Raw genomic sequence first — 10,161 nt, forward strand, 5'->3', positions numbered from 1 at the left:
TTGGAACTATATTCGTTTTTTATACAACGAAAACCAAGGGGAATTAATTGTGTTCTCGTAACTGATAATACAATCGGAGTATTTTTTCCAAGACGGGTTAGGTTCTTAATAACAGCAACAGTGGAACAGCGGAGATACACCTTAACACGTACGTACACATCCACGTGTTTCCCGAAGATTTTAAAAGCATAACATTCACTTCTTTAAATAAGCAAAAAAAAAAAAAAAAGAAAAAGACTTAAAATCTATCAGTAAAGATGAATTTATTTTTACTGAAACGTAATCTTAACCTATATTTTTTTATTTGTTTGATTGCAGAAAATGTTGATTTTTCTCCGTAAGGACAGTCACTTTTTGTTACTTCCGAGACATGACTTTTTTTCGTTAGTATATTGGGGAACCTTAAGGGAAATTTAGAAAATACACGTAATAACCGTAGAGCTCACGCCGTTTCGCGGTGCTCGCTATAGGGTATGTAAGTCTCGTCACGTGATTCCATGGTTTCGTAAGAATGGGTCCTAGTCTACCATTCAAATGTATGGAGATTCGTCATTAACATAGCATTGAGTTCAATATTAAAAGCGAAATATCATTTTTGGGTAACAATACTGATTGAAAATGACAATTATCGAGTTCTAGGCGATAAAAATATTTAGAATAGCATAAAATAGAAGATTTCGCATTGTGAAGCAGCGTTTGAATTTCCCGGAAGTACACACTAAAATGCATATCGGTCTTCGGATTTCAATATGTTCTACATCGGAAATTCCGGAAGGGAAACTGAAACTAGAACGAGACTTACAAACCCTATTAACCATTTTCTATCGGCATTTAGACTGAGATACGGCTGTAATTCAGCTCTACTGAAATAATACAGAGGACTGAAAAACGAAAGACAACCAAATGTATATGTAACACCTGTGTTTATGGACCTTTTTGGATGTATTTGACTGTTTACCCAACGACTTATTATTAATGAAATTAAAACGTAATGAAACTTATAGGTAAACATTTATCAAAACTGGGGAGATCAACTATCTATTATTCATTTATCATGTAAAATTTTAATCATTGTCCTGCTGTTTGGCATTTTTTGTTGAGAAAAGAACATTGTCAAATGGAAAAATCCAAGAAGGAACCAAGCGTTTACTCTGCATCATATTAAAATTTGGTTTATCAACTCTTAAAATTCGAAGATTGCTAACAATGGCAATTAAATGTCTTAAAAATTCTATAAAAACAGTGTCCTGTATATTTAAATGACCTAATTAAATTTTACAATCTAATTATTGTTTTAGAAAAGAAAACTAAACAGAAATTCATCTGACAGATGAGAACAACAACTTTTGGTTTGTGCTCTTTTGGAAACATATGCTGGGGGCCACATCCTGGAATGAGTTGCCGGACGCAATTCGTGCGCAGACAAATTTGGACCAGTTTAGAATTCTTATCAATAAGTGGGAAGGCAACTCATGCAGATGTGGCTCTAGCAGGTCTTAAGCCGCTTTTTAATTTCATATTTATATTTTATAACAATGCTTGCTTAATAGTGCTAGTTTTTATATTATATGTGCACACTTGTTTATGCTTAGTACATTAGTGCTTTTAAAATCAAAATGATTTTAATTTTATTTTGATTTTCTTTGTATTCGCATGCTTTTTGTACCTTTAGTAGCTTTTATGTTTATCCCTCTGCTTGTATTGTATGTCTAATAGGCGTACGTCTTCCTCCTTTCAAAAAAAAAAATAAATAAATAAATAAAAAAAAAAATAAACGTTACCTGCTAAATTTTGTATTGGATATGGCAATTTAGCATATTCATTCATTAAACATGTCATAATCTGGTTTTCTTTTATACCGAATCTCGTAATTCAGTCGTCCTCACAAAATAGGCACAATTAGCGGGCCTATCTGTCACTAGACTTTCATGCATTATAGAAAGAAAACAACTCTATTTAATTCTGTCAGTGCGTGTTTGAAATATCAAATATGTGTATTTTATGATTTTTTAAGATTTGAATATTTTGGTGAAAAGGACATCTTTTGATAATGAGGTACCAAAATCTTCAAAACACCTCAAAATATCGATGTCGCCAATGCCGGAACTAATTTTCCTGCTTCTGTCAAAAGAATTTTAAAAGACATTACTCTTCCAGTATGTGTTTTTTCAAGAGTTTGATGCATCTTCAAAATTTAGAAAACAATGCAACTTCAAAGGTTAACATAAATATACCATTTTTTACTCCTAATCTTTGCCGCCAGTTGTAATGTAACCGCCGTAATATTCTTTTTAACACATAAATATCGGTTGATATAGTAGATATGAAAAGATAATTACTGTGCTATAATATCGAAGATATGCTTATTTGTTTAGATCGAAACTTCAAAAACTTCAAAAAAAAATATCAAATTAAAAAGATTTGCCGTCCTATAATTGAAAAAAGCAAATATTGCATAAAAGAATGTAACCTACATAACACGTTTTCTCGTGATGTCGCCTCTATGTAAACCAAATGAAATTTATCTTATAATAGATAGTCATTTCATCATGCCGAATCATAATTTGAATAATTTCGTGATAGCCATTTCCTTTAAGGTAGTACAATACAGTTAGGTCATTTCTGAAAATTTGGTCTCATTTTGTTGAAATAAAGCTGTTATGAGGCAATCCGCACATAAATTTCTTGTGTTTTGTTATAAAAAGGTGCATATTTTTGAAATCCTTGGTGTGTGGAGGTTCAAGTCATTCATAAGTAATTTAGTGATTATTTTTTATAAAATCCAGTAGCCATGGTAACATACTGAAAAAAATATTACTGAGTTTTAGTACAAATCATGGGTGCCTTTCCAAAACTAACAGCCAATTACTATGTTTTATAAAATATCAGGCACTTAGACACTACCACAGGATGAAAGCATGCATGGAGAAGGTGGAAAAAGGGTAAAAACAATAAGACCCTTTTAGATTCATTCTCTCACAATTTTAGTTCCAATGTTCGTGCGAAATAAGGTATTTTGAAAATCAGCCATCTGATGCTGAGGACAGAACCTAATACGACAGGAGACTGAAACGTTCCGGATACCATTCTTCCTTTAAATTACACCTATTTACCATTACATATATTACATCTGTCTATGTATAAATGCTTAACTATATTTAAACAATGTATCCACCAAAATTCAACTTCTAATTTTAAGTTTTACAAAATTTGACCGGAATAACTTGGTGTGCGAAACAGTATAATGTAACTGTATAGTGCACCTTAAAACAATAAAAAAGCAGATGAATTTTAATCTCCGTTATCTTCACTTCCATTACAAATTGAAGAAACATTTCCGAAACAAACTGTCTGGGTGCACTTTCACATTCACCGGCGGAAATCAATACCTACAATCTCCGAAACAGAGGTCCTTGTATCTCCTAGGGACGAAGGAGCTACCAACCTCTGTTTCGGAGATTACAATACTTTTAGCAGACGGTTTTTAATATCATAACGAAAAATCAATGCCTTTTCCCTGTTGGTGCTAACATTTGAACCTAAGGTATGTATAGTTTATACCATGTGAAGTAAAGGACCTGTACCATTTCATTGTTTCATCAGATACTATTTTAAATGATTTTATGAAGACAATTTAACTGCTTTTAACTATGGTTCATTTCGTCTGTTGTTATTCCAGTGTAGTATGTAAATTCAACCAGTAAAACACGTTGATATAGATCTGTTACGTAGGTTAGAGTTGAAGTGACACATTAATAACAGTGCCCACAATCTCATATTTCTTGGTACCCAGATTCGACTGCACTCTTGTTTGATCACCACTACATTAATCCTTTCGGAATTATACTAAATAGAGCTGTTGTACACATGCAAGAAAAGATATTCGTTACGGAGGTTGCAAACAAGACATCTTAAGACCGCATGTTCTCAATCTCCATCTATGCTTATTGTATATGAACACGGACAATAAAATGGCATTTAAATGAGGTATTTATTACTTATTTTGACATTTAAGCCGACAAATATAATAGCGTCATGTTGAATATGCAAATAAATACCGTTACGGAGGTTTTAAAAAATGTTGCGGAGGTTACAATATCGCCCCTTTTCATTAATTTCAGATCATGGCACTTACCAACGCGGAGCGACAACGGAAATATAGAGAGAAGCAAAAGCAAGGTTTCTTAGCAAAAAAAGGCGAAACGTGAAAGAGATCATATTAGTATAAATGCACAATTGGATTATTATTTTTCAGGGGGATTAAGGAGAGTAACCCCAAATGCGCATGCGTATGACGTCACATCCGGTGGCCGTGGACCGGAAGTGACCGGTATGGGAGGTGGATCGGAAGTGGAAATTAGGTATGACCGGAAGTTGACTTAGATGGGGACCAACAAAGGGAACATGGGGACCCTCTGATCTGGGAAGGGAGGTTGGTCTTAAAGGTTGGAAGGGGAGGAAACGACCTCCGTAGGTATCCTCATTAAGTATCTTAATTAGGGTCATTATATACTATAGTGTAAACAGGTAAGTATAAAAAAGGGGGTGTATTATGACAAGAGTTATCTTTCTTCGTTTATATTGCCTTTTTTAATTCTACATTTTTATTAACGTTAATTGTCATTTTTAATTATTTATGTAAATTATTTGTTTGTAATTTCATTGTCTTTGTGTCATGTGAAATTGAATGGGCACTTTGAATAGATATTAGATTTTGATTTGATTTTATTTGTGTTCAATGGATTGTGTATTTTGAATAGATATCTCACGGATTAGACAGATGTTTGAAACTTCCTATTTTATTGGTGATTTCAATAGCCCATGTATTGATTTTTAATCGTTTTATTGTGCCTTATGAATACATTACAGGTGTAAGGACATGTTGTGCAATGTTTATCTCTAGGACATTAATTTTTATCATTGTTTTAATTATTTTTGTTTAATTATGTTTGATATTTTTTGTATTCGGTTTGAAATTTTGACTAACCGCTAATGATTATCCTGACAATTGTAAGGTTTACAATTAATGTTTACATTTGGAACGTTAATAGCTTTTAAATAGTGTATTGCCTTTTATCACCTATTGCAGACCTACTCAAATTTTCATCGATTTTATCCGTGTTATGGGGCTCTAACGGGTAAACCCATTGCTTTTTTTCAATATATATTTTCAATGTTTACATGTCGCGTGTACTTGATTTGACCCGTTATGAGGGTAAGCCATTGACCTACGGAGTTTTATTTCTCTCTCCATATAATGGCATATTTTCATTCGTGGCATGATAGTTTTTTTTTTATAACTTTTTATTGCTATAGTATGTTTCAAGTTACTTACACACAAACTTTGACCCGTGTTACGAAGCTCTGATAGTAAATACTTTTTCATGCTTTCGCTAACGATATAAATAGGTGTTATCGGTTTTGAGCTACCCTGTTTTGTAAGGTGGTCTTTCTTTAGTATAGTTTTATTACACAACAAGATTTGTTTTTCTTTTATATTTTATTTACAATTCATATTCATTGTTCCATTCTTTGGAGTGTCGTCTTTTTTTTCCAAACCGGGTCCTGCTCAATGGTCTGTTCCATAAAGTGTTCTTCTTCTCTTTCAAATAACACTTCACGATCCGATCTTCTTGTGATTCTGCTTTACCATGAGTAGTCTTGTCGTCCGAGTATCGTTGGCGTCAAGGCTGTTTTTCCCACTCTATTTAATCTTCACTTCCTTTTGTTTACATAACTTCTGGTCTTTGAACTAGGTTTTCATTGTACATCTCATATAGCTCCTCCTATTTTTGATGAACTATCCTCTCACTATATAAGGTTCTGGCATCGTAGATCAATATGATTCATCTAGTTGAACTTTGGTAACTTTCTTGATTTAGTAAGGTAGTTGTTTCTTATACAAGGATGCACGATACTCCGCTCTGGTTTCCACCAGTACTTGATAGTCTGACGTTGTACGTTTTACGTTCTTAATACATCTGCACTATCTTTGTTCCTAAATCCTCTCTATACAGTTCAATTTATAAGTGTCACATCTGTTTTCTGGACGACTTTTTTCTTTCCTCCAGTTGGTCTACCACGAGGTCTTCTTGGGGCTTCACTTCCTTTTGTCAGTTCATTCTTTGGTTTACAGTTGGCACATTCTTTTTGTCCATTGCACGTGTACAGCATCACGACTGGTGACTTCTTCTAAGTGAATTCCTCTACAGGGAACTACCTTGTAAATCTTTATTGCTCCGGATGCGTCCATATCCTTTGCGGGTCATTCACGAAGTGAACCAGTATTGTTTTCCATTTCTTTTTATAGTCATCTGCATTCAGCGTTCGACTGTCGGGTATATAAAAAGTTTCCATCTGATTGGTTTTTGGATTCTTGAGTTTCATTCGGAACAGGCTTTCGTGCTTTGGAAAACACGAACGCATTGGTTGTAAAGATTAAAAACAGTGGAAAAAACAGCCTTGACGCCAACGATACTCGGACGGCAAGACTTCTCATAGTAAAGCAGAATCATAAGAAGATCGGATCATGAAGAATTATTTGAAAGGGAAGAAGAACACTTTATGGAACAGACCATTGAGCAAGACCCGGTTTAGAAAAAAAAAAACAGACGACACTCTGATGAATGGAACATTGAATATGAATTGTAAATACAATATAAAAGAAAAAAAATCATGTGTAATAAAACTATACTAAACAAGCATTCTGACAGTATTGCTGATGCAATACAGTGTCCCCTTTCGGCCTTTGAACTCATTGCCTTTATGAGATTTTTTTATATATGTGAACTAACAATGGATGGTGTTATTTCTTTACAATCAAGAGAAAATAACTCTTGAACAGCAAAAGCAAATTCCATCAAAATCAAACCTGAGCTTCATTTTACATTAGATAATAACATTTTTGCATTACAGAAAGCTGCATAAAGACATTCTCGTTCTATCACCTGGAAAGTAGAATTTATTATAAATTAAAGGGCAAATAACTCTAGAATGACAGCAGCATTTTGCATCAAAATGATGAAACATAAAATTGTATGCAATTTTCTATGTCAAAGGGCCATAAGTTCCATATAAACCATTTTGCCGCAATAATATTTAAATTTAATTTTTAACTTGTCATGGTAAGACTAGCTAATAAATATGAAATCAATGGGATGAGGCATTACAAAGAAAAGTATGGAAAACATAAAATTTCATGAAATTTTCTATGTCCAAGGGCCATAACTTCCGTAAAAATCATTCAACCATAAGGTAATTCAAACTTAACTTGTAACTTGTCATGATAAGACTATATACAAAATATGGAATCAATTGGATGAAGCATTACAAAAAAAGTCCGGAAAACATAAACTTTCATGAAATTTTCTATGGCCAAGGGCCATACTTTCTGCAAAAAATCGTTCAACCGTAACGTCATTCAGACTTAACTTGTAATTTGTCGTGATAAGACTATATACCAAATATGACATCAATTGGATGAGGCATTACAATAAAAAGTCAGGAAAACCAAGTGTGACTGACGGACAGACGGAGTGCAAACCTAAGTCCCCTTCGGCATTTGCCGAAAGGGGACAATAAAGATCCCCTAACAAAACAGGGTAGCTCAAAACCGATAACACCTATTTATATCGTTAGCGACGGCATGAAAAACCTATTTAATATCAGAGCATCATAACACGGGTCAAAGTTTGCGTGTAAGTAATTTGAAAACATACTATACTGTAAAAAGTTCCTTATAAAAAACCTATCATACCACGAATGAAAATATGCCATTATATGGAGAGAAAAATAAAACTCCGTAGGTCAATGGTTTACCCACATAACAAGTCAAATATAGTACACGCGACATGTAAACATTGAAAGTATGAAAAAGAAATCGGTTTACCCGATAGAGCCTCATAACACGTTCAAAAGGTGTACGCGACATGCAAATATCTATCGCAGTAACAAGTTCAATCACCTTGTAATAGCAAACGAAAAACAAAAAAACAATTAAACGAGCACACAAATCTCAAGCTTTAACAAAAACGGGCATAGGAAACAAACTATACGAATGAAAGTATGGAGAGAAAAAAAATCAACAAATCAATGAATTACCCAATAAACTCAATAACGGGTAAAATCAAGTACACGCGACATGTAAACACTGAAAATATATATTGAAAAAAAGTAATCGGTTTACCCGTTAAAGCCCCATAAAATCGATGAAAAGGTTGAGTGTGTCTGTAATTTGTGATGAAATGGTCGACTTTAAAAATCTAATTATAATAAAAATGAAAGGCAATACACCATTCAAAAGCTATTAACGTTCCAAATGTAAACATCAATTGTAAACCTTACAATTGTCAGGATAATCATTAGTGGTAAGTCAAAATTTCAAAATGAATATAAAAATAATTAAAACAATGATAAATGTTAATGTCCGAGAGATGAACATTGCACAACACGTCCTTACACCTGTAATGTATTCATAAAGCACAATAAAAATAGTTAAAAATCAATACATGGGCTATTGAAATCACCAATAAAATGTGAAGTTTCAAACATCTGTCTAATCCGTGAGATATCTATTCAAAATACACAATCCATTGAACACAATTAAAATCAAATCAAAATCTAAAATCTATTCAAAGTGCCCATTCAATTTGACATTATGACACAAAGACAATGAAATTACAAACAAATAAGTTACATTAATAATTAGAAAAAGACAATTAACGTTAATAAAAATGTAGAATAAAAAAAGCAATATAAACGAAGAAAGATAACTCTTGTCATAATAGACCCCCTTTTTTATACTCACCTGTTTACACCATAGTATATAATGACCCTAATTAAGATACTTAATGAGAATACCTACGGAGATCCCCTTCCAACCTTTAAGACCCCCCTCCCTTTCCAGATCAGAAGGTCTCCATGTACCCTTTGTTGGTCCCCCATCTAAGTCCACTTCCGGTCACTCAAGGTCCAATTACGATCCCCCTCCCCTTGCCGGTCATTTCCGGTCAACGACCACCGGATGTGAGGTCATGCACATGCGCATTGGGGCCAATCCCTTAATCCCCTGGAAAAATAATAACCAAAACGTGCATCTATACTACTGATAATTATGTTCCGTCAGGTATTTTACAATTCAAGGAGCTGTAAAAAAGAAGAGAAGACCAAAAACCAAAATCTAGGAGGCATTATGATAAAGTAAGAAAACCGAAACCAAAAATTATAGAAGACGGAATAGAGCCGGGACCATCATCATCAGCACCGTTTGTTGTCAAACTGCGTGGTCTTCAAACAAAAGGAGGGACTTTAAGAAAAACGTACCGACGATCACTGAGAAATGCATACAGGGACAATGAAGTACTCAGAGAAAAAAATCTAGATTTTTCCAGAAAAAAACAAGAAATTGCAAAAAAAGATTAGAGAGAATAAAACGTAAACGTGACCAGAGTCTGGAAACTTTTAGCGCTGATGTATACGAATCGAGCATGGAAAGCGAAATAAGCTTCGTCGAAATGACACCAAGATAAAAAAAACCAAATGCATAGATTAAATCCTTGGGTCTAGATAAAAAGAAACAACAAAATGTAAGACGAACACTTTTGCTGTCAAATACTATTGTCCATTATTCCAGACCCTCTGTAAAACAGAAGAAAAAGAGTAATCATGGCGTGTGGACTAAAACACTGACAAAATATCGTTGCACTTCTGAGTTAGATAGAGCTGTCGGTGTCAGCCTAAGGAAAATCGGAGACTTACAAAAAACAGCGAAAGGCAAATCGAATGATAGAATGTATAAGAGACACCGTCGTAGAATTTTAAGAAAGAGAGGACAACTCAACTATATTACCGGGAAAATCTGACACGATAACAGTAAACAAAGGAAAGCAACAAAAAACACATTTTGACAGATTATATGCTGAACCTATATGATAAGTTCCGGCTAGTGTTTCCAGAGAAGAAAGACTGACACATCTATTAGATCCAACTCTTTACTTTACTGCTAATCAAATCTCCTGAGAAGGTGAAAAACTGAAAAAAAAACAAAATTAACAGATCTTAGTAAATTTATCCAGACATACAAGTTATATTACATGAGATTGCAAACATACAACATAGAAAACACGATAAATCTACTAGTACACTAAAAAATACGAATTTCCT

This window comes from Perna viridis, chromosome 12 (assembly GCF_037379345.1).
Source record: "Perna viridis isolate PV_CMFRI_1.1 ecotype Kerala chromosome 12, ASM3737934v1, whole genome shotgun sequence".
NCBI lineage: Eukaryota > Metazoa > Mollusca > Bivalvia > Mytilida > Mytilidae > Perna > Perna viridis.